Raw genomic sequence first — 26,850 nt, 5'->3', positions numbered from 1 at the left:
TGGTCACCTTATTATTGATAAAGGAGGCAAGAATATACATTGGAAAAAAGACAGCCTCTTCAATAAGTGGTGCTTGGAAAACTGGACAGCTACATGTCAAAGAATGAAATTAGAACACTCCCTAACACCATACACAAAAATAAACTCAAAATGGATTAAAGACCTAAATGTAAGGCCAGAGACTTAGAGGAAAACATAGGCAGAACACTCTATGACATAAATAACAGCAAGATCCTTTTTGACCCACCTCCTAGAGAAATGGAAATAAAAACAAAAATAAAAAAATGGGACCTAATGAAACTTAAAAGCTTTTGCACAGCAAAGGAAATCATAAACATGACAGAAAGACAACCTCAGAATGGGAGAAAATATTTGCAGACAAAGCAACTGACAAAGGATTAATCTCCAAAATTTACAAGCAGCTCATGCAGCTCAATATCAAAAAAACAAAGAACCCAATCCAAAAATGGGCAGAAGGCCTAAATAGACATTTCTCCAAAGAAGATACACAGATTGCCAACAAACACATGAGAAGATGCTCAACATCACTAAATAGAGAAATGTCAATCAAAACTATAATGAGGTATCACCTCACACTGGTCAGAATGGTCATCATCAAAAACTCTGCAAACAGTAAATCCTGGAGAGGATGTGGAGAAAAGGGAACCCTCTTGCACTGTTGGTGGGAATGTAGGTTAGTACAGTCACTATGGACAATGGTATGGAGGTTCCTTAAATAACTATAAATAGAACTAACATATGACCCAGCAGTCCCACTACTGGGCATAAACCCTGAAAAAACCATAATTCAAAAAGAGTCATGTACCAAAATGTTCATTGCAGCACTGTGTTCAATAGCCAGGATATGGAAGCAACCTAGGTGTCCAGTGACAGATGAATGGATAAAGAAGATGTGGCACATATATACAATGGATTATTACTCAGCCATAAAAAGAAACAAAATTGAGTTATTTGTAGTGAGGTGGATGGACCTCCAGTCTGCCATACAGAGTTAAGTAAGTCAGAAAGAGAAAAACAAATACCGTATGCCAACACATATACGTGAAATACAAAAAAAAAAAAAAAATGGTTCTGATGAACCCAGGGGCAGGACAGCAGTAAAGACACCCACGTAGAGAATGGACTTGAGGACACGGTGAGGGTGAAGGGTAAGCTGGGTCGAAGTGAGAGAGTAACACTGACATATATACACTACCAGCTGTAAAATAGATAGCTAGTGGGGAGCAGCTGCATGGCACAGGGAGATCAGCTGGGTGCACTGCGGCAACTCAGAGGGGTTGGGTAAGGAATGTGGGAGAGAGGTGCAAGAGTGAGGGTATTTGGAGATATATGCATGCATATAGCTAATTCACTTTGTTATACAGCAGAGACTAACACAACACTGTAAAGCAATTATACTCCAATAAAAATGTTAAAAATAATAAAAGACAATCTTCTTTTTCTTTACTATCTCACAAAGTAAAACAAACAGGGGATTTTTAATTTAATATCATCTGAATCAACTACCAGTGTTTCCATTTTTCTACAGACAGAAACACAAAGCACTGAGAAATATGGTTTCCTTACATAAATAAGCGCCTCTATTTTCTGATAAAATATCATGGATATATCAAAAAAGTAAAATAGAGAGACAGAGAGAGCAAGACAGAGAGAAAGAAAAAGAAGAAGGAGGGGGGAGGAGGAGAAAGAGAAAAGAAAGGAAGGGAAGTGAAGAGAGAAAAATCAGGCTACTTTTATAGTGTGATTAACTGGGGCTCTCACGTCTCCAAAGTTTCATTTCCCCTTCCTTTCTTCTAAGATACACAAGTAGTTTAGTTTCCTGGGTGGATTGCTGACTTTCTGAACATCACTTTTCCTCCCATTCAGACTACCTCTACCTGGTACTGCTTTTTCTCCACCCAATCCAGGCCTTGGAGAGTGTGCCTTCTTTGACCCAAACTAAAGACAAGAAGCACAGGATTAGATTTGCTTTGAATAACCTGTCCTTTCATCTTTTCTTAGCCTGAAGCATGAAACAGAGTGCACCTTTTTTTTTTTAATTTCTTTCAATCAAACCCTGTCATAAACTGCATCCACTAGGAAAAGTCTATGGAATATCCACACAATTATAAGGGAACTGAAAAATTCCACAGAAGACACTCAACTATTGTGTATAGCTCCATTTCTGGCAGAGTATTGGGATTTGAAATTAAGAAGACAAAAGGGAGAAAGTTATAAATATAACAAGATGGGAAGCTACTGTTTCTGGAATTAGCTGGTTTTCAACTGCATTAGTCAAGAGAGTTCAATTACCTAGCCTTGATGTGTTTGTTATTCGCTCTCTTTTGTTTTGTCATTAGAAAATTATTTCAGAAACAGCCATCATTGCCAGATTGTTATTCTGGTACAATGCTTTCATGTATGAAATCACTATTTCAATCTTTTTTACATTTTGAATTATCATAGAACTAGTGTAGGAAGCAAGAACTATCAGCTTTTGCAAAGGCGCTAACTTACTTTCTGCAATCTTACTTATACTAATACTTATTAAACAATCATAAACAATTAAGCTATGATTCTTCTGTATCTTCCACTTACGGGACTGCTTCAGTATAATTTGTTGTACTTTATGTGTGTGAAGGAGCAGAAGGGCCACAGCCACAAGTACTTTTTGAAGAGATTCTCTCACATAGGGAAGGTTTGTATTTTAATTTCCTCCATAGATTTCAGAATTAAACATCCAAAGTAGGACATCTCTCAGCCAGAAGTAGGCCATTTGCAGAAGATGCCAATGACAGGTGTCCCTGGAACATCCTGGTGTTTTGATTCAGTTCTATTGCTGCAAGATTGCCAAAAAGCTCTGATACGAGTGACTACAAACAGCATAATGAGCTTTAACATTTTTCTGCCTGGAAGAAAAAGAAAAGATCTAAGCCAAGCTTCAATTGATTCTTCCAAAACAAAACAAACAAACAAAAAATGAAGAAAACAAAAAGGAATATTAAATATAAGTGTTCTACCTGAAGAGCCCCTTTGAGTAGCACTTATGAACACTGGCCTGAAGCAACTTCCTGACCCTCACGTTCAAGACCTAACCTTAATCTCATTTCTGACTTTTTCATCAGAATCATTAACAGTTATGCAAGGAGTCTGAAGCCTTTTTAATTCTCTGGTATAAAATAATTCCATAAGCACTAAAGGTTGACATCTAGGCCTCTTGGGAACTATGTGATAAGAGCAGATGGAAGAAGAAAACACCACTCACACTTACCACCCAGGACACTCACAGCCCAAACCACCAGGCCTGCTCCCACTCCATGTAACTGGGTCCCCAAATATGCAGATCGATAACATGCTTGCTGTATTAATAGCCTTAGCTCCAAGCCATTTGTCATGATCCAATTCCCCTGTGACTTTTATTTCTACAAAATTAATAAGGGTTGTTAAGGCCTGGCTTAAATGCTGATTGGCCAATAATCTTCTCTTCCTTGACATCTAGATATCCAGGGTGGTCAGAGTCTTTGGAGGGTCTTACTCCCTCAATATCCAGGGATCAAGATCAGGACTGGACAGAGATGCCTCAGAGGGACTGACTCTTCAAACTCAGATGGCTCTGGTAAGTACCCTTAAAAGTTGATGATGAGGGCTTCCCTGGTGGCACAGTGGTTGAGAGTCCGCCAGCCGATGCAGGGGACGCGGGTTCGTGCCCGGGTCCGGGAGGCATGATCTATTCGAGGGGCTCTCTGGTATTCTGGCTTCCTGGTAAATTCATCAAATGGGAAGAATTAACAGAAAATTGGAGGACAGCTGTAAAGGAAAAGGCAGGGTATTTAAACCCCTTTCTTTCCTTCCTGTGGGTCTCTTGAAGCAGCCATATTGCCATAATTCTGGCAGCCTTTCCCTTGATAGTCCAGCCCCTTCAAGGCAGCCTCCCCCAAGGCAGCCGCCCCAAGGCTCTAGTTCCAAATGATCATGGGTTGTTCCATTGACATTCCAAGCCCAGATGTGGCAGTGACTTTCTGCTTTGCGAATCTCGGCTGCCTCACATCCATCTGCTTTCTCATTCATCTATGACCTCTACAACTCTTCCCTTGTCTTAATTTTCTTTGTTTTGGATATTTTCCTAAATGGACTATGAGTAATATAGGGAGTATTCCAGTGGTTTAAGATATGATTAAACTACTGTAGGTGATGGCCTTACAGTGGAATGAGAGCATTTGGTGCTCCCAGATCTAAGACTCTTAACCTGGGATGAACTTCCGAATGACCTGAAGAACATTTTTGAAAGCCAGATTCTTAGCTCTTGTTTAAGGTCTCTGGAGGAGGTACCACAAACATATCTAATATTTAAAATTTCCATAGGTCAATCTGCAGTACACAGCCTGGATAAGAACCACATTTCTAAGGTAACAATTTAAAACAAACAAACTAATCTTTAATCATGTTGACAGAGTAGAAAAGAAAATCAAACTACTGAATTTGCTTATATGAGTTACCTGCATTTGCCATCTGCTTCCACACGGTCATTCCCTGACCTTCAATATTCTGCTCTGTGCCCAGGCAGCATGACCTCTATGACCTCATCATTTAGGCTCCCTTGCCCTCTGGCTTTGGTTTGGTTGATGGGAGGTACTGGCTGGAGATCAGAAGGTGAGAAGAGAGAGAAGTTGGGGTATTTGTTCATCTTCTGCTCTCCCTGCCTGCCCTGGATTCTGGCCAGAGTTGCACGCTATGGTCATAATTCCTTTCTTTCCTGACCCCAAGCTCTCTTTGGGTTTTATAACTCTATCAATTTCCCTTGCCCTTTCAGTCCTAGTGGTGGGAAAGAGCCTCCACTAGGCACCAGTCCCTGGGCATTTCACTACCCTCTGCGGTTTCTCTTACCTTCATCCCCCTCTGTAAACAGCTGCTTCATTAACCTCTGCTCAGTTAACCAGTCTGAGTACATTTTTTTTTCTCATGAACTCTGGCAGAGACATCACTAATTTAGAAATCTTAATGAACATAATTTTAGATTGTTTTTAAAAATCAGAACCACTTTACAATATTATGAAAGGGTTAAAAATGCCAATATCACAGGATGGTTCATTGTATCCTATTCTAAAGTGTATTTGGAAGGAATATTTGATTCATAGTATACAAAAATTAATATAAAATGTCAAAATGGGATCTCTACAATAACTTATCTATTTCTGATAATGTTTAAACAAGGTTTCTCTTCTGAGAGTTATTATAATAATGGAAACAAAGAGATATGTTATCTGTCTGAGCTCATTTGTTAGAATTCAAGCCATTCTGTTCCTTCCTTCCACTAACTGTGTATTTTGGATCCATCCTGATCCATTTGTGCTATCCCACAACAACCTGTGGTTCCTTAGAAGCCTGCAACCAACTTTTCTGATCTCTCTTTCTTTCCACTATCAGTGCTAAAGCACTTCATCTCTTTCTAGGCCAAAGTAATTTCCTCCTTACTTTCCATCAAAGTGCTTTACCAAGAATTATTCTGACTAGATGGAGTAAGAAATAAAAAGAAGGAACACGGGATAGAAAACATAGCCGGATAATCACACAAAAGAAGGGAGATAATAGAGAATAGAAGATAAATGCTCTAGCCTGCAACCATTTCATTGCAAATAGTTCTAGTTGCCTAGAATTTCCAGACACAGCCCTTGCTGAACAACCTGCCAACTATAAGGGAAAGTTGAAATCTTCAAAACTCCTATATTACTTTCCAATGACCCTTCACAAGTTAATGGCTATAAGTAGTTTCACGGAAGATGGAAAGAAGAAATATGGTGTAGGAAAATAGAAAGGTATGTGTAATGATGTGACTAATCAGTAAGGGGTGTATACAGATGATACTGAATTAGGAACAAATATAAAAATCAGGCATGAGTTTGGACCCTTCATTTGATTACCTGGTATAACCACTTTCCATCTCATGTTGAATGTGCTCATCTCATCCAAGTGTCACCAGCAGTTAAACTTTACTTTATATTCTATTTCATTTCTTTGTCTAATCTGATTAGTAATTCTTCATAGTTTCTTACTTGCTTCAAATATTTTCATGCCTGATTTTCTTGTTTGAAACATAATCATTTCAAACCTATGTCTAATAATTTTCTTATCTGAAGTCCTTTCTTATCTGTTTCTAAGGCCTGTTGTTTTTACTGGGTTTTGTTGCTTTTTCCTTGTATGCTTACTTCTTCTTTACTTTGAACTGCTTATGGAAATTTTTGAGGGTTGGGATTAGAATAGGTTTTTTCCAAAAGGATTTGTATTTGCTTTGCCAAGCTGCTGAAGCACTACAAGTTTATAATCACTTTTAATTTATTTTTTGGCATGAAGTTTTCTGGAAGCCACATAGGTAATGTGATTTTGTGCTACAATATAGGGCCAATTCATCATTCCAAATTCTCAACAGCATATTTTTCTCTCTCTGTTCAAAGCCAAGGTTTGAGAGAGTTGATTAGCCTCACAGTTGCCTGGGAGGTAGTTATTACTATTTCATCATGTTGCCGAGAATGAAGCCCTTTGGGGGGGGTCCTGATTTTATATGAGTATGATTTCCAATTAGACTCCCCATTGTAAGAAGCCCTGTACCCTATGAGTGCATATAAAGTCCAAGCACATCCCATGTTGTAAGTGTTCTCAAGAGGAACGCCAGCTTTAGGCTCAGTTTTATTCTCTAAATGTCTATTTTTACATGGTCACCAATTTGAAAATTTACCACTCTTATCAGCGCATCCATCTTCTTTAGATGTTTTGTACACTTTCCCATGAGTTTTAGTTATTTTCAATGGGATCCAAATACTTAGACTACCACAGTTCTAAAAACAGAAATATAGGAGGAGTATTTGCATAACTCTGGGCTCTGAGAAGACTTTTTAAACAAGTGTTTTTTAAACAGTAAACTAATCAATTTCTCTGAATGTAGTTGTATATTTAAAATAGCAGAAACATTCTTATGAGCATTTCTTATGCTGGGAAAAGCTAAGGCCATGAAGTTTTAAATACAGCATTATGAAGGAAGTCCTCTAAAGAGCTAGAGGAAAGTTATCCAAGAATGTTGTTTCAAGGCAACAAAGTTCTGTATCCTGGATAATGAGTCCTTCAATATGCTTCACAATAAAAAGAATTTTTATTTACTAAATTTAAGAAACTTTGCATACTATATTACCCATACTATATTATCTTAGAGATCAATAAAATACATTACCGGGGGCTTCCCTTTCGGTTTAGTGGTTAAGACTCTGCAGGGGGCACAGGTTCAATCCCTAGCTGAGGAACTAAGTTCCCACCTGCCGCACAGCCAAAAAAAAAAAACCCCAAAACAAAAAACAAATAAAATAAAGTACATTACCATAGAAAGGCTGAGAAGAGCTCTGAAATAGAGAAATCTGATCTTGTAAAACTTACTTGAAGTTGAAATTCTTCCCTTTTTCTACAAGACAGGAAACTAGCATGCCACATAAAATATTCTGTGAACCTTGCCTTAAGATATGTTTGAGCATGTTATAGGCTAAAGATGGAGAATTTTCATAACAGAATACATAATATCTCCCTTATATGATTTTTCTCATTAAATTTTTTTAACAGCAGATGAATGGCAGAGAAACAAAGATTAAAAGTTTCTAACAAGACTCAGAATAGCAGGCATTCCATCCTTCCTCTTTCCTCCTTGAAACTTTTTCACTTACCTTCCTGGGCAGTATACTCCCCAGTTTTCCTTTGTCATACTGGTGATCATTACCAGGCTTCATGGCTAGTTACTTCTCATCTACCCAATGTCCTAAAGGTCAGTGCTTAGATATCTTCTCTACTTGCACTCATGACTATGGTGATCTCATCCAGTCTTATAACTTAAATAATATGTTTATGCTGAAATTCCCAAATTTATATCTCTATCCAGACTTCTCTCTTTAACCCCAATTTCATATAACCATCTGTCCACTTGACATCTCCACTTGGGTTTCTCAGACTCAGCCTGTCCAAAACTGAATTACTGAGCCCCACACCTGCTCCTCCTACACTCTTTGCTGTCTTGCTTAATGTCCTTTTCTCCAGGTGCCCAAACCTTGAAGTCAGTATATTTGAATTCTTTCTTTTTCTAACAATGCAAATCCAATCTGCCAACAAATTATGTTGATTATACCTTTAAAATATATCCAGGGCTTCTCTGGTGGTGCAGTGGTTGAGAGTCTGCCTGCCGATGCAGGAGACACGGGTTCGTGCCCCGGTCCAGGAAGATCCCACATGCCGCGGAGCGGCTGGGCCCGTGAGCCATGGCCGCTGAGCCTGCGCGTCCCGAGCCTGTGCTCTGCAACGGGAGAGGCCACAACAGTGAGAGGCCCAAGTACCGCAAAAAAAAAAAAAAAAAAAGGGAATAGCGTGGATTTTGTGTTACTGTTTTATATTATGTTATTTTTATTTTATTGAGGTCAAGATTATCTAAATAAATTTAGAAATGTAAACTTTTTTCATTCAAAAGGGAAACAGCTCTCTAGCCTAGACAGTGGTGCTCACCTGTCATCTTGAAGAACATGACTGTGCATTGATACTATCATTGAAGGCATGTTTTTTTTCCTTGCTCAACATTTTCTTAATCTGTCCATATAAGAAAATCTACTTGGGCCATCTAAATAGTTTCTGATTTTTTTTCTGAATTGTTGAGATTTTCTGACAACTTTTTGGTAACTATTTGCCTAGATCAGAGAGTAATATTTCATACAGAAATGTTCAGAGTAATAAGAAATATTCTCTCTTCTTATGACAGAATAACTCTACATACATAGAGAAATATATTGGAGCTCTGTGACTTTTGCTTTGCTAAGCAGTAGCTAATTTATTGTCAATATGTGGTCTCACGATCTATTTCATCCAAATATCAGAACTCTCTATACCGCCTGAATTTCTCCATTTCTACTTATTTCCTTTCTGAGATGAATTGGTTTTCACTTTTAAAGAAAGGGATTTGATTTACAATAAAATTTATTTATTTATAGTCACACAATGTTTACACAGCCACAACATTAGTTTATAACCCTAAAGCTTTTGGGGTTGGGGTTGTTGAATAAAGGTGGAAAATTCATTACCAACCTAATGCATATTTTCATATGCATGACTGATGGCCACAAAATACTACATAAGTAAGTACCTGGATTTGAGCCAGCAGGAGAGGACAATTTAAGTAAATGTCAGGGAAATCTAATCCTTGTGAAAAAATATTTCCATCAAGAATATAAATCACAGTAGAAGTTTATGGACCAATCAACAGATGTTTCTAGACAGAAAAGCAATCTGTTGGGTGATTAGACCTTTATTCCCTGTAGGGAAGGTAATTCAGTGTGCCAGACCATATTGCAACAGTGACCTGAATACCTCCCTCCTCATCCTTGATTCTAAAGATTCATTCTGTTTAGTTCCATTACATGCATACATGTCAAATTTACTTTTGTACATGAAATTCCATGAAAAGTGCAGTTTATCATCATTGGCATTTGTCTCATCTTGCTTTTACAAGTAAAATAATTTTAATTCATTACGCTGAACTGGTCAGGTTTGTATACTATGTGCTTGTATGGGTATTTGAAGCTATGTATACATTGTTATTAATAACTGTGACCAAGTAACAAGTATAGTATTCTTTTTTTTTTATTTTGGCTGCACGGCATGCAGGATCTTAGTTCCCCAACCAGGGATCGAACCCAGACCCCCTGTGGTGGAAGCTCAGAGTCTTAACCACTAGACTGCCAGGGAAGTCCCAAGTATAGCATTCTTTTTGTTATCTTACATAAATTCTTTGGGATGGATGAATTTTTAAAATATTTTGTTCATTTTCATCTTTTATGAAACCCTTAGTACTTTAATGATTCATGTAAAAAATATTAAAGAATTGCTAAAGTGATTTTTCTAATTCTTGCACCAGGTCTTAAAATAGTGATTGCAAATTAATAGGAAGAGCTACCATTGAGCCAGGGCACACATCACGCTGGGAGCCTTTTTAGCTTTTTGCACTATCTCTAATGCTACTGATGATCTTGCAAGGTAAGTATGAGTTCAGTCTATTTTGTAAGTGGGCATGTCACAAACATGATTAAAATTGCTAACCGAAAGAAACTCATATTTTTAAGAATTTATTTTCTTTCTTTTCAGAAACCATCATTTAGATTCTGTACATTTTTATGATTTATTAATAAAACAGTTTATCCTTCCTTCATTATATCTCTCCGTGCCTCAGATAACAATATGGTTTCAATTTTAGCTAACCAATATAGTAATAATTTTTTTATTCATGTGGTGCTTTGCCCATAGAATGTATTCACAAATAATAAGTAGCATGTATTCATAAGTAATTACTGAGAAATTAAATAAATTACATAGGTTATCTTAGTTTTTCAGGCCATAACTGATATTTCATAAATGTCTCCTTCTATGACTTTTTAGTTTATTTTGATATTTCTACTAGAAGCCAAAATCCTTTAAATTATGTGGGATGCTTCTCCTCTTAGACCTTTTTATGGGGAAAATGTTATCATCTGTAAGGTTTGCAGAGTGCCTAAAATGAGTTTTAGAAAATTCAACCTGGTCCCTGACCTTTGAGAATTTACAATAGAAGGCAACATGACTCACTTTTTATTCACTATACATATATCACTGAAATATGTAATCAGTTCATTTATCTCAACACCACAACTATCTAAAACAGAGCTGAAAACTAAAAGCCAAAAAAACCCAAAAAACACACAAAAGAAAAACTCTATGGACCATGCTCTGGGTCACTGCCCTCTAATTGTAGGAGAACATCAGACCTTAGAGTCATTTGAATTTGACAGTAAGTAGGCATAATTCTAACTAGATTGCTTCATCCCCCACACTGCCCCATTTTCCTCTCTCCTCCCAGTATATTCCTTTGGGTTCCTTCAGTCTTACTTCCCTGCCTCTCTTGGCATCTGCAGTACCTCTGCCTAAACTCAGGTCTTCATTCTGTTTCTTCTGACCATGGTAACTACCTCCTCAGTGGCTCCAGTCTCATCTTCCCTCTCATAGGTTTCACCAAGGGTGTGCTGTCATAAAGCTAATGGACTCATATCACCTTCTAAATTAAATCTTTAAAGGATTCCTAATTACCTGAAGAACTGAGAAAGACCTCTTTAGCATGGCACACAAAGCCCTTCATTCGCTGGCTTCTGCTACCTAGAGACCCAGTGAAGGAAAGCAACTAAGGGGGCTGAGACCCACTCAGTAGGCTTGATCACAAGTACTGCCCAGTCAGAGGTTTTGCACAGAGGTCTAATGTGGTGCGTGGCCTTCAGAGACTCCAGGATGTCTAGTGTTTTTGCACCTTTGAGAAGGCAAAGAGTCAGTAGGATCAGGAAAAGATGTTCTTTCTTGGCCTAACACACTCCTTGAGTTGATAGAATTGATTGAATTTTTTATTATTTTAAAAGTGTAAACTTCTATTAAGTGTAAATTCATGAGGTTTTTTTTTCAGTCCAAAAGCCAACAACTTTCATTAATTTAGTAGGAAAAAATATGGCACTATAAGTATTTTGAAAATTGTATTTTAATACCTGAAACTGGTATCTTGAGTTTTCTTAAGCTTTTACTGAAAATTTATTAGGGTTTTTAAATATTTATTACATATGTTTTAATACAAGTAATTTTCAAATGACAGCATAGAACATTTAAAAGCTCAGAAATAATTTGAGTCAAATTGGTTAAGCAAATAAAAACACTTGGGAGTATCATTTTAACAAGTTGTTCTATTTTTCTCCAAAATAATAGTTCAATATCATTCCTTATTTTTTATTGTTTACCTTTAAGTATACAGATACACAGAAGACAAGACTCAGAAAGTGATATTCTGAATATTGTCCATTATTCTAGCACATGCTCTTTATTTAATTTTTCACTTACTTTTCCATTGTTCCAAGGCAGATATCTTATGTTAACTATATATTTTTCAAGGACTGAAAAAATAGTTAAAAAACATAATGATAAGACATATGGCAGCTCCATCTTCTTCTAAGTCACATATAAGGCAGCCTGAGGGTACTCAATACCCTATGGGTAAATGTATAGTTTAGGGAGTCACAAAGGAATTTATGACTTAAACTTTATAGAAATTCTGCTGAAGAGTAAAATACAAGTCAGATTCTCCTCATGATGTGAGCAGAGAGCTAAGGTGCTCAATAGCTTCCCACTGGAGTTTTCTCTGCTTTTTTCTAGTTCACTCTGGCCCATGATATATTCTGCGCCACACTTACAGTACAATCATAACTCAATACAATAATCATATTAGTCACAGAAAAGATATTGTACATATAAAATCACAGGGGACTTGTTCCTGGCAGAAGGTGGGAACATCCAGGCTTCCCCATCAGGATGCTTCAGCTACAAAGGGCAGAATAACAGAGTAAGAGTGGTTCAACAACAGGCGTTTACTGTCATATAAAAGCCTGGTAGTAGGTTTCAGGGAAAGCTCAGCAGCTTCAAAGAAGTTACCAGAGACCCAGGCTTGTTTTCTTTTTTCTCCACCATCCTTAACATATCTGCAGCGTTTCTCTTCAATGTTGCAAAATCAATGTTATGCTTCTAACTATAAACATGTTCACATATGACAATACGCAAAGAGAAGAAAGAACAAACAGTTCTTTCTTTCTCTCCGCCCCCCCCGCTTCTCTCTCTCTCACCAGTAACGTGTATGACCTAAATTAAGGCCAAATATTATGTGCTGGATTTACATCTGATGAAACTGGGAGGGCCTCCTATGGTCTAACTACAAGTCCCCTCCCCACGCTGTTCCCATGGATAAGGTCCTGTAGCCAAACAAGCCTCCTTATCAAGGTGACCAGTGCAGTTCTTGTTTACCCTTGAGCTGCAGGTTTCAGGTGCCTGACAGCCCAAGGAATTATTCAAGCAAGCCAATCACATCCTCCCACAGGAACCAGGGGGTACCTCATCCTTTTGCTGCTAAGCCTCCCTCCCACAGCCCCTGCTTGTTCACTCTGCTCCCAAGTTCCCCGAGTGACCCTGTAGGACACGGTGTCCTCCTTCTCTGCTCTGTGAATTTTTGTGACTAGTAAACTGCTGTCAGACTCATCTGTCCAGTGTGAGATGTCATGTGTTCAGCTCGCCTAATAACCCTAGGGTGGGAATGCCTTCCTCCCTCACCAAAGTAAATTGAAGGTAATTAAAACAATCAGTGAAGAAAATCTTTTGAGTTTCCTCAGAAAACTTCCCTTAGGTTCCCTTATGGCTCATGAACCAGAAATAAATCACACGACCATCCCTGAATTAATCACTGGCAAAGAGGACTGTAATGATTGCAATAGGCCTAGACTAGTTAGGCACCATCCTCTGAAGGCTGCACAGTCTGCCTAATGTCAGGACAAAACCAGGCTTCTATTAGCTGGGAAGAAGAGCCAAATGGCTCAGAAGGCAATCACTGCATTACCACAAACATTTTGTCAAAACCCTCTAACCCACCTTCAATATTACTAGGAGTGTCTCTGCAAAGAGCAACATTATCATGTCTGCTTCTAAACATGGAACATCTGGTACCTTTTATTCTGCTTGTCACTCCAGTAACAGGTCAAAAGGCTAATGGCTGCCAAGGGAGGTAAAGGAGGATGGCCAATAACAACACACTCTGCTCACATTCAATGCAGCCAACCTCTACGTGCAACACATAGTACTATCCACATTCCACGGATGGAGAGTTAAAGCTTCGCATGAGTTCAAGGGCCCCACATGCTAACTGGTGAATTTGGGATTCAAACGTGGGTCTGTCTAACCACAGAGCTCACGCTCCCTTGTTACTGCACAATTCAGCCTGGCTGAGCCATGGCTCTCAAAGTCACTGGAAGCTGCTGAAGCTGAGAGAATAAGCTGCTGACATCAGAAAGCTTGCACGGTGGGCATGAGATCTGAGTAAGTGAGGCCCCAGGGGCTTCTTCAGGATGAGGCAATAGGACCCACAGGAGCAAAGGGAGTTTTCCTACATAGGTGCGCTGGATTTACAGTCAGCTCTCAGTCATCTGGGGACTGATTAAACAGCCTAAGCATTCAAGTTCACCTCTGCTTCCTTTCCCACCTGAGTCTTATATTTTAATCACCCTAAAATAGAAGGGAAGCAAATAAAAATATGCTATTCAATCAGTCATCTTTGTATTTAATTAACATATTTGATGAAACTTCCCTGAGCAAGAAGGTCTAATGTAAGGGCTTTGAGGATGTCTGTTGGTCCTGAATCATAACTTTTTGAGAGCACATGAAAGTTATTTATTCTAATTCAACAATTCCAGGTATTTTGTTCCAGCATTTCGACTCACTCCTGTTCAAAGGTCTTACTTGAATCTATTTCATAGTAGAATTAGCAAGATAAATTAGAAAGTAAAGAAGTAAGCATAGTTTCATGATCAAACTAAATGATGCATAATTTTTTTTAAAGAAAAGACAAATCTGAGAATGGTAGGCTGAATAATGGCCCCCAAAGTCACACATGTCCAATCCCTGGAACCTGTGAATGGTACTTCATATAGCTACAATGTGATTAATAAAATCTAGTCCATTAGGGTGCGCGAAAGTTAAATACAATATTAATCTAATGAAAAAGTGTACTGTGCTAGGTGGAAATACATGTGAATATTCCTACCATCTTTCTTTTTCTTCCATCCTCTTCCCTGCACCCTTCCCTGCACCTTGAACCTCTGTGGTTTCCAATGATGCTGCTGCCCATCTGAAAGGACCTGATAAGAAGGTGAGCAGAGAAGTGCACAAGGTCTAAGTGTTTGCCGTTGAGTGTTTCCACTGAAAACACAACCCTCTGGAAAAAATCCTATTTTAATAAAAAACACTATTTTAACATAAGATTCCATTTCATGAAATGATTCCCATATCCTGGCCAATGGCCCACAATAGCAAGGATTTGTTGATCTGGTTTAACAAATTCTATTAAGAAAAAATGTTGTAGACAGATGGATTCCCAAGACTGTGCATGCTGAAGTCAGCCAACTTGACAATTACATTGTAATTTTCATTCCATATTTATACTTTCTACTGTAACTAAATGTGTCCACCAAGATTTCAGTGGAGTTAAAGAACAGGCGAAGTGAAAAGAACATGGCTCTGGGGTCATTCTGAGCCTGGTTTAGATCCAAGTTCAGCCACTTTTGAACTCCATGACCCTGGGTAGGGTTCCAGGGTTTGATTTCCTCTTTTTAAAATAGAGGTAATAATAGTGCTATTGTTCCAGATGGCCACAAGGGCTAGGAAAAATGACTGTAATGTACCTATCTGGTATATAAAAAATAAATGTTTTGACAATATACTATTGTCATTATAAGGGGTTTTCTAGAGTCTAGAAAGAACTCTAAGAGATAAGTTTGAGTGTCAAGGACACCAGAAAGTCTCAGGGAGCTATAGAGTGAAGAATAAGAGGTGAACTCAGTGGAGAGCCAGCAAGTGAAAATAAAGCAAGCAATACCTCTCCTGCTGAGAGATATTCATCTAACTTAAAACCAAAATTAGCAAAGCATTCATGGGACTCTTTCAAGTTTGTTATGATACAAAGTCCCTGATAGCTAAAGAACTGGAAGACTATTTCAGTAATTCCTGGCTTTTCCATGTTGGCTAGAAAAGAACATCCCTTTGCATCCACAGAATTAACATGATGGGGGAGAAGCAGACCTAGACTGGGATTGAAGACTTAGTTAAAGCTCTGCCAGTGAGTTACTATGGAGTAGGACAGACAATTTCCCATGAAAGAACGTAAAAAGACAAGTTGACTCACTTGCCCAAAGGTATAAGTATCAAAATTAGTTTGACTGTAAGGAACAGAAAACCCAAAGTAATATTGGTTTAAGAAAAAGAGAAGAGGGCTGCTTGGTGTCCAGGGCTGCTTGCTGATTCCACAGTCACTGTCCCTTCCATTTTTGTGCTTTATGTATTTCATTCTCAAGATTGCTCATGGTTCAGGGTGTCTACTGGAGAGCCTACTGTCACACTCACTTTCCAAAGAGCAGGAAGGAGAAAAGGGTGCATCTTCTGTTGAATCTGCAGCCTCTAAGGGCATATTGCTTCTCCAAATAATATTGGGGTATAATTACTAAGAAAAAGAGAATGAAGAGACATTTGATGGCAGTCTAAGAAAGAGATGGGAAATAGGTCTAGAGTTTTTTTAAATCCATGCTTTAGTAGGGTGGTGGTTTTAAAATATATCCAAAAATGATTTGACACCCCTCTCTCCCAAAAGTGGAGCTTAATTTCCCTCCCCTTGAGTGTGGGCAGTGCTTAGTAATTCTAGTGAATAAAACTGTGATGGAAGTGGCTGTTAGATTTCTGAGACTAAGTTATAAAACGCATGTGATGTTCTCTCTCTCTCTTTCTCTCTGATTGTTTTCTCAGAGGAAGAGCCAACAGTCATGTCATCAGGACACTCAAGCAAACTATGGAGAGACTCACACTGCAAAAACTAAAGCCTACTGCCAACAGCTATGTGAGTGGGCCATCTTGGAAGCAAATCCCTGAGCCTCAGTCAAGCTTTCAGAAAACTGCAGCTCCTGCCAATATCTTGACAGCAGCCTCATCAGAGGCCAGAGCCAAAAACACTCAGCTAAGCCATTCTCTTAGATTCCTGACCCATAGTAACTATATGAGATAACAACTATTTGTTGTTTTAAGTCACTAATATTTGAGGTAATTAAGCAACAAGTGATAACTAATACCAATGGCTAAAATATCCAGAGACTGATGAGATCCTGTCATTTTTCTAGTCATCAAATATTTACTGAGTACCTACTATGGACCAAGCACTATTATAGACACTGTAAGTATACTCTAGTAGACAATAAGCACACAATCAAGTAAATAATATGTGGGATGCAAAAAGGAAAAATAAATGCATGCTATCAGTTAATGTATTAAATGCAGACAATAGAGTCTACAGTTGCCTCAGAAAGAAGGAATTTATTGAGGGCTAACAGAAAGTTCACACAGTAGCAACCCCCAGAACTCTACTAGAAAACTGATCTCTTAGGAAGCTGCTGCTCCTGTTATTGCTTCTGAACTTTGTATCATACTGCCTTTGCCATAAGCAGGAAAGCAGCTTTTACTCCTGCCAACCTAGGAGCACATGGCTTCTGCTAACACTTGCAGTAACAACAGGAATGCCTGTGTTCAGCCTGTGTGTCACACAGCTGCCTTCAAAATCAAAGCCTTCCACCTCTTTGGTGGGATCTACACTCCACTGTCAAGACAGGCTGGAAAGTCTAGATTTTTTTAAATTTTACATTAGAAAAATTTGCATCTATGAGCAGAAGCAAGAAGAGCCACAATCCTGCAGCCTGTGGAACAAAACCCACATTCACAGAAAGATAGACAAGATGAAAAGGCAGACGGCTATGTACCAGATGAAGGAACAAGATAAAACCCCAGAAAAACAATTTAATGAAGTGGAGATAAGCAACCTTCCAGAAAAAGAATTCAGAATAATGATAGTGAAGATGATCCAGGACCTTGGAAAAAGAATGGAGTCAAAGATAGAGAAGATGCAAGAAATGTTTAACAAAAACTAGAAGAATTAAAGAACAAACAGAGATGAACAATACAATAGCTGAAATGAAAACTACACTAGAAGGAATCAATAGCAGAATAACTGAGGGAGAAGACCAGATAAGTGACGTGGAAGACAGAATGTTGGAATTCACAGCTGCACAACAGAATAAAGAAAAAAGGATGAAAAGAAATGAAGACAGCCTAAGAGACCTCTGGGACAACATTAAGCGCAATAACATTCGCATTATAGGGTCCCAAAGGGAGAAGAGAGAGAGAAAGGACAGGAGAAAATATCTGCAGAGATTATAGACAAAAACTTCCCTAACATGGGAAAGGAAAGAGTCACCCAAGTCCAGGAAGTGCAGTGAGTCCCATACAGGATAAAACCAAGGAGAAACACACCAAGACACATGGTAATAAAATTGGCAAACATTAAAGACAAAAAAATTATTGCAGCAAGGGAAAAATGACAACATACAAGGGAACTCCCATAAGGTTAACAGATGATTTCTCAGGACAAACTCTACAAGCCAGAAGGGAGTGGCATGGCATACTTAAAGTGATGAAAGGGAAGAACCTACAACCAAGATTACTCTATCTGGAAAGGATCTCATTCAGATTCGATGGAGAAATCAAAAGCTTTACAGATAAGCAAAAGCTAAGAGAATTCAGCACCACCAAACCAGCTCTACAACAAATGCTAAACAAACTTCTCTAAGTGGGAAACACAAGAGAAGAAAAGGACCTAAAAAAACAAGCCCAAAACAATTAAGAAAATGGTCATAGGAACATACATATCAATAATTACCTAAAACGTGAATGGATTAAATGCTCCAACCAAAAGACACAGGCTTGCTAAATGGATACAAAAACAAGACCCATATATATGCTGTCTACAAGAGACCCACTTCAGACCTAAGGACACATACAGACTGAAAGTGAGGGGATGGAAAAAGATATTCCATGCAAATGCAAATCAAAAGAAAGCTGGAGTAGCAATACTCATATCAGATAAAATAGACTTTAAAATAAAGAATTTTACAAGAGACAAGGAAGGACACTACATAATGATCAAGGGATCAATCCAAGAAGAAGATATAACAATTATAAATATATATGCACCCAACATAGGAGCACCTCAATACATAAGGCAACTGCTAACAGCTCTAAAAGAGGAACTTGACAATAACACAGTAATAGTGGGGAACTTTAACACCTCACTTAAACCAATGGACAGATCATCCAAAATGAAAATAAATAAGGAAACAGAAGCTTTAGATGACACAATAGACCAGATAGATTTAATTGATATTTATAGGACATTCCATCCAAAAACAGCAGATTACACTTTCTTCTCAAGTGCGCAATGAACATTCTCTAGGATAGGTCACATCTTGGGTCACAAATCAAGCCTCTGTAAATTTAAGAAAATTAAAATCATATCTAGCATCTTTTCAGACCACAACGCTATGAGATTAGAAATCAATTACGGGGAAGAAACATAAAAAATACAAACACATGGAGGCTAAACACTACGTTACTAAATAACCAAGAGATCACTGAAGAAATCAAAGAGGAAATCAAAAAATACCTAGAGACAAATGACAATGAAAACACAATGATCCAAAACCTATGGGATGCAGCAAAAGCAGTTCTAAGAGGGAAGTTTATAGCTATGCAAGCCTACCTAAAGAAACAAGAAAAATCTCAAATACACAATCTTACGATACACCTAAAGGAGCTAGAGAAAGAAGAACAAACAAAACCCAAATTTAGCAGAAGGAAAGAAATCGTAAAGATCAGAGCAGAAATAAATGAAATAGAAAGAAAGAAAACAATAGCACAGATCAATAAACTAAAAGCTGGTTATTTGAGAAGATAAACAAAATTGATAAACCATTAGCAAGACTCATAAAGAATAAGAGGGAGAGGACTGCAATAAATAATATTAGAAACGCAAAAGGAGAAGTTCCAACAGATGCCACAGAAATACAAAGCATCCTAGGAGACTACTCCAAGCAACTCTATGCCTATAAAATGGACAACCTGGAAGAAATGGACACATTCTTAGAAAGGTATAACCTTCCAAGACTGAAGCAGGAAGAAATAGAAAATATGAACAGACCAATCACAAGTAATTAAATTGAAACTGTGATTTAAAATCTTCCAACAAACAAAAGTCCAGGACCAGATGGCTTCGCAGGTGAATTGTGTCTAATATTTAGAGAAGAGCTAACACCCATCCTTCTCAAAATCGTCCAAAAAATTGCAGAGGAAGGAACACTCCCAAACTCATTCTATGAGGCCACCATCACCCTGATACCAAAACCAAACAAAGATGTCACAAAAAACCCCAAAACTACAGGCCAATATCACTGATGAATATAGATGCAAAAGTCCTCAACAAAATACTAGCAAACAGAATCCAACAACACATTAAAAGGATCATACACCATGATCAAGTGGGATTTATCCTAGGGATGCAAGGATTCTTCAGTATACACAAATCAACGTGATACACCATATTAACAAATTGAAGAATAAAAACCATATGATCATCTCAATAGATGCAGAAAAAGCTTTTGAGAAAATTCAACACCGATTTATAATACAAACTCTCCAGAAAGTGGGCATAGAGGGTACCTACCTCAGCTTAATAAAGACCATATATGACAAACCCACAGCCAACGTCATTCTCAATGGTGAAAAACTTAAAGCATTTCCACTAAGATCAGGAACAAGACAAAGATGTCCACTATCACCCTATTATTCAACATAGTTTTGGAAGTCCTAGCCATGGCAATCAGAGAAGAAAAAGAAATAAAAGGAATACAAATTGGGAAAGAAGAAAAACTGTCACTGTTTGCAGATGACATGATACTCTACAAAGAGAGTCCTAAAGATACCATCAGAAAACTACTAGAGGTAATCAATGAATTTGGTAAAGTTGCAGGATACAAAATTAATGCACGGAAATCTCTTGCATTCCTATACACTAATGATGACAAATCTGAAAGAGAAATTAAGGAAACACTCCCATTTACCATTGCAACAAAAAGAATAAAATATCTAGGAATAAACCTACCTAGGGACACAAAGACCTGTATGCCGAAAATTGTAAGACACTGTTGAAAACAATTAAAGATGATACCAACAGATGGAGAGATATACCATGTTCTTGGATTGGAAGAATCAACATTGTGAAAATGACTATACTACCCAAAGCAATCTACAGATGCAATGCTATCCTTATCAAATTACCAACGGCACTTTTTACAGAACTAAAACCAAAAATCTTAAAACTTGTGTGGAGACACAAAAGACCCCAAATGGCCAAAGTAGTCTTGAGGGAAAAAAACAGAGCTGGAGGAATGAGACTCCCTGACTTCATACTATACTACAAAGCTACAGTAATCAAGACAATATGATACTGGCACAAAAACAGAAACATAGATCAATGGAACAAGATAGAAAGCACAGAGGTAAACCCACGCACCTATGGTCAACTAATCTATGACAAAGGAGGCAAGGATATACAATGGATAAAAGACAGTCTCTCCAATAAGTGGTGCTGGGAAAACTGGACAGCTACATGTAAAAGAATGAAATTAGAACACTCCTTATCACCATACACAAAAATAAACTCAAAATGGATTCGAGACCTAAATGTAAGACTGGACACTGTAAAACTCTTAGAGGAAAACATAGGAAGAACACTCTTTGACATAAATCACAGCAAGATCTTTTTTGATCCACCTCCTAGAGTAATGGAAATAAAAACAAAAATAAACAAATGCGACCTAATGAAACTTAAAACCTTTTGCACAGCAAAGGAAACCATAAACAAGACGAAAAGACAGCCCTCAGAATGGGAGAAAATATTTGCAAATGAATCATCAGGCAAAGGATTAATCTCCAAAATATATAAACAGCTCATGCAGCTCAATATTTAAAAAACAAAAAACCCAATCCAAAAATGGACAGAAGACCTAAACAGACATTTCTCCAAAGAAGACATACAGATGGCCAAGAAGCACATGAAAAGCTGCTCAATATCACTAATTATTAGAGAAATGCAAATCAAAACTACAGTGAGGTATCACCTCACACCAGTTAGAATGGGCATCATCAGAAAATTTGCAAACAACAAATGCTGGAGAGGGTGTGGAGAAAAGGGAACCCTCTTGCACTGTCGGTGGGAATGTAAACTGATACAGCCACTATGGAGAACAGTATGGAGGTTCCTTAAAAAACTAAAAATAGAATTGCAATATAATGCAGCAATCCCACTACGGGGCATATACCCAGGGAAAACCACAATTCAAAAAGCCACATGCACCTCAATGTTCATTGCAGCACTATTTACAATAGCCAGGTCATGGAAGCAACCTAAATGCCCATCGACAGACGAATGGATAAAGAAGATATGGTACATATATACAATGGAATATTACTCAGCCATAAAAGGGAACGAAATTGGGTCATTTGTTGAGACGTGGATGGATCTAGCGACTATCATACAGAGTGAAGCAAGTCAGAAAGAGAAAAACAAATATCGTATATTAATGCATATATGTGGAATCTAGAAAAATGGTACAGATGAACTGGTTTGCAGGGAAAAAATTGAGACACAGATGTAGAGAACAAACATATGGACACCAAGGGGGGTAGCTGCGGGTGTGTGGGGGTGGTGGGGTGATGAATTGGGCGATTGCAATTGACATGTATACACTGATGTGTATAAAATTGATGACTAATAAGAAACTGCTGTGTAAAAAAATAAATAAAATAAAATTCAAAATATAATTGGCATCTATATTGTATTCACAATATGGGAAACTATTAAAATGAGAAGATGTGCAAAATATTTGGGGAAATCATAAATGATACATATTCACTATGCAGAGGAAGAGGCTGGAGAATAAGGAGAGCTACTTTAGATGGTGTGGTCAGGGGAAACTTCCCTGAGAAGGCTATATCTGGACAGAGACCTGAAGGAAATAAAGGAGGAAGTACAAAGACCTTGAGGAGAATAGCACACTTGGTATTTGAGAAACAGAAAATAGGCCAGTGTAACTAAAGCAGAGTGAGCGAGGGGGACAGGAGGAGGAACTGAAGACAGAGTGTTAACAGAGGGGAAGCTAACTGGGGAGATAGTAGGGCTTTCCTGACTAGGAAAAAGGGGCCACTGCTAGCCAATTCCTCCACCCTTCATTTGCTTAAGTATAGGCTATTAAATTATAAGTTGGAAGCAGGAGAAATAAATTATTCCTTGAAATAATTTTAGGATTTTCTGGACCCTTGTCTTTTGCCAGCTCTTTCCTCCACCCCAAAATAAATATACTTATACACTGTTTACCTTAATTAGATTCTCAATTTTGTTCTTGAAAGCCTTTTTTATTTTCTTTCTTTTTTTTTTCTTTGCTGTATCACAGGTAAATGCTTGAGTTAGGTAACTAGTTGAATTGGGATGGGATACCATAGATCTATTTGCAGAAGATGCCAAGAAGTCTCCAGCAGAAGAATTCATTCTCAGGAAAGAGTCAAGGCACACCAGTTAGATTCAGAGAAAAGTAGGCAAAGTGGGAGGAAAGAGATGACTTGGATACTACTTTATCCTGCACACAGATTCTTCTTGATCAAAGCACCTAGGACTCACTAGGACCCTAAGGCAAACAGCTATAATAAAAAGTGTGAAGTACTCAAAAATCTGCACTGGCATAAGATGGCATCACGCTGTTTCCAGCAACTTATGCAGTGGTGAGCAAGGACAGGAATAACCACTGAAGAGATAAAAGATGAGTGTTGCAGAAACAGACACTGGCAATGACCAAGAACAGAGATCATTTTTAGCACACCATGTTAGAGCTGCCTTTTTGGATATCATTAAATACAGAGGACGGACATCACAGAGCCTAGCACAAGAAAGGAAAAACTTGACTAATGTGAGGGAGCAAACAGGATCAGCTTATGAGTCAGAAACGTGATCTGTGGAAATTCAGTTCTACTTGGAAAAAAATATTAAAAATGCAAGTTTTCATTGAATGGTAAGGAGTAAAGCTAGAAAAGTGACAAAGATCCTCAAACTTAAACAGGCTGTATTAGAATCATTCCTAAATACTAGAAGTTAGGGCAAATCCTTTGTGATATAATTGTATGTTTCAAACATTTTTGAGGGGAGAAGAGGCTGGTGTAAAAAGAAAGTCCAGGAGTAAGGATGGGGATCACGGTGGTGTTACTAATATCCTGTAGCCAATCTCAGTTGCCTTCCTTCTTTCTCAAAGGAAAGTTATTCAAGTTTCCAAATCTATTGAGAACTATGTAGAAAGACAAAGCCTCCATGAATAGTTGCTCATGTTGTACATTGAACAAAGACCCCACATCCAGGAGATACATTTCATACCAATCCCAGCATTAAGAATTTGTATTTTATAACTCTTCTTGCTATAGTTAACACATTGCTTGAGGTAAAAGTCACTTTTTCCTATGTCTAGGAATTTAGTTTGTGTATAGGATAAAGAAGGGTAAACCAAAGCCAAATAGTTATCAGCCTACGTTTATACTGAGAAATGTAGTTTCAGGGATTTCTTTGTTCCAAGTTAGAGAATATATTTGGCTCATCTTTCCTCTTTCAATTCACATAGGCAGTGGGCAACTTAACACATCAAAAATGGAGAGTTTGGGCTTCCCCCCTGGCTCAGTGGTTAAGAATCCACCTGCCAATGCAGGGGACACGGGTTTGAGCCCTGGTCCGGGAAGATCCCACATGCCGCGGAGCAACTAAGCCCGTGTGCCACAACTACTGAGCCTGTGCTCTAGAGCCCGTGAGCCACAATTACTGGGCCCGCATGCTGCAACTACTGAAGCCTTAGTGCCTAGAGCCCATGCTCTGCAACAAGAGGAACCACCTCAATGAGAAGCCCGTGCACCACAAGGAAGACTAGCCCCTGCGGGCCACAACTAGAGAAAGCCCAGGGGCAGCAACAAAGACCTAGACAAAAATAAGTAAATTAAACAAATTTTTTTAAAAAATGGAGAGTTTATGGCCTCTTTAGTCTATCCAGTAGGTTTCTATCGGAAAAACCTCCTTTTCCAGTCCTTACCACTTCTGCTACTCAAAGTACCAGGATTTCCCCAGGCATCATCCACTACGGGAACAACACTGGGAATCTAGCTAATCCTCTGAATCACAGGGAGACAACGCTGCAAGGGCCACTCCCTCCTAAACTCTCCTATTTCTTCTGTGATTCTGTGTGAAGCTTTGACTCCGTAAAACACCCTGCCCCTGTAAATCACAGGGTAGGAGGCACTGGAACACTCATTATCTCTAATGCTTGGATCTTCAAGACTCTGGGTCAGCTGCTCAGAAACATGCGATCTGAACAGTGAACAAACATGTAGTATGTTGACCTCATCAGGCCTGTGACAATACTTGGACTCCAGCCTGCTCAAGTCTCTTGAATCAAAAATAGTTAGTCAATCCAATTATGCCCTTTATCTACACCATCTTCAGGCACTGGGATAAAGCCAACATTCCAGATTACTATGCCCTCATTAACTGTGCTTTGTTTTCCTTATTCTTTCTCTCAGAGTCTTCCTCACAGCCTCGTTTCACAGGCAACATGGCTGATATATCTAACAACTGAACCTCAAAGTTCTGTCTGTTACTGTTCTCCAGTAAACTTTATCCACACCCCTCTTCCTAATTTATTGACTTCACTACATCCATATTTTATAAATTTTCCCTTTTATAAATTTCCTCAATTATGCAGTTTTAGTATGTTATCTGTATTCTACTGAAACTCTCATTCTATCCTCCATGTAATTTAACTTCTCATTCATATTTTCTATCTCCTTATCTTTCTGTGCTGCGTTCTGAGTAACTACTTTAGATACATCATCCAGTTTCTTAATTCTCTCTTTAGCTATATATCACCTCTGATTGAATCCATTGGTGAGTTCAAAGTTGTGTATATTTTAATTCTAAAATTTACATTTGTTTTTCAAATATTCCTGGTAATTGATACTTTTATTTTTTATTTTATTTTATTATTTTTTCACTTATGTGATAATATTTTTTCTGTACTGCATAGGATAAGCCTGGAAATACACTTCTCAAAATTCCCCTTCTACATATAATTCTGGCCTGGAGTCTACCAATGGGAAACCTTGCACAAAATTTTGAAAGTGGGACAGAAGGAGAAGGGGCTATTCTCTGAAGGCAGCTGCACTAATGTCTCCTCAGCAAATCTGAGATTGACAGCAATTCCCCAACTCACTCTTGACAGACATCTACTACACTCTTATGGGTAGGAAAACTGATATAACTTCCCTAGAGGTTGTGGAAAATTATAATGGCTTCCCAATGAACTCCAAAAAACCACATACTCTAGTGATTCAGCCTGAGAACGTTGATAGTGGCTTTAATAAACTATAATTTCCCATTTCTTCCAAAGATATAAAGCCTCTAATTCCTTGAATTAATTTTTGAAACCTGGAATACATGGAGTAGCTTTTGTGTTTTCTGACTGAACCTTGACTGATAAACCCAGGAAAAAGTGACCATTCCCATCTAAATGACCATACTTTAGGAACACAGACATTGATCATAGTATTTAAAAGAGTGTATTGTATTGTACTTATTAATGTACCTATCCCCTCCTCTCAATCTCTACCCAACATATCATAAAAGGGCTAGTTTTCTTTTGATTTTTGTATCTTTAACATCTAGCATGATCCCCAGATTAACAGGACTAAAAATAGTTTATTTTTAACATGATGAACCATAATTATAAATCAGGTCAAAGATTTTTTTCTAAAAAAAAAAAAAAGATTTTTTTTACTGAAGCCCGTGCACCTAGATCCCATGCTCCACAACAAGAGAAGCCACCACAATGAGAAGCCTGCACACTGCAGTGAAGACCCAACACAGCCAAAAATTAAGAAAAAATAGAAGAATTTCTTATGAAGAATGATCTACCAAATAAAACATATTACTTGTGGCTTCCAGGTTGTAAAGATGTCAGATATACCTTATTTGTCAGATAAAACTCAGAATTTTTGATGAGAACCTGACCCATAGTACACATTTTTGCTTTTATATAGAAACTGGACGTGAAGACCACAGAATGGAAAAATAAAGCACATAGGGTATTTGTCACCTCTTTTTTTTTTAAGATCATTTCAGATATTAATGCAAACTTCACCTTCAGATATATTATAGCTCCTTGTCCAGAGTCCACAGGTTACCACAGTGGCAAAGTGCCAGCACTTTATGCAGGCATAAGGCAC

Source organism: Phocoena phocoena, chromosome 1, assembly GCF_963924675.1.
Source record: "Phocoena phocoena chromosome 1, mPhoPho1.1, whole genome shotgun sequence".
NCBI lineage: Eukaryota > Metazoa > Chordata > Mammalia > Artiodactyla > Phocoenidae > Phocoena > Phocoena phocoena.
The sequence above is the reverse complement of the archived record's forward strand: the minus strand, read 5'-3'. Positions refer to the sequence as shown.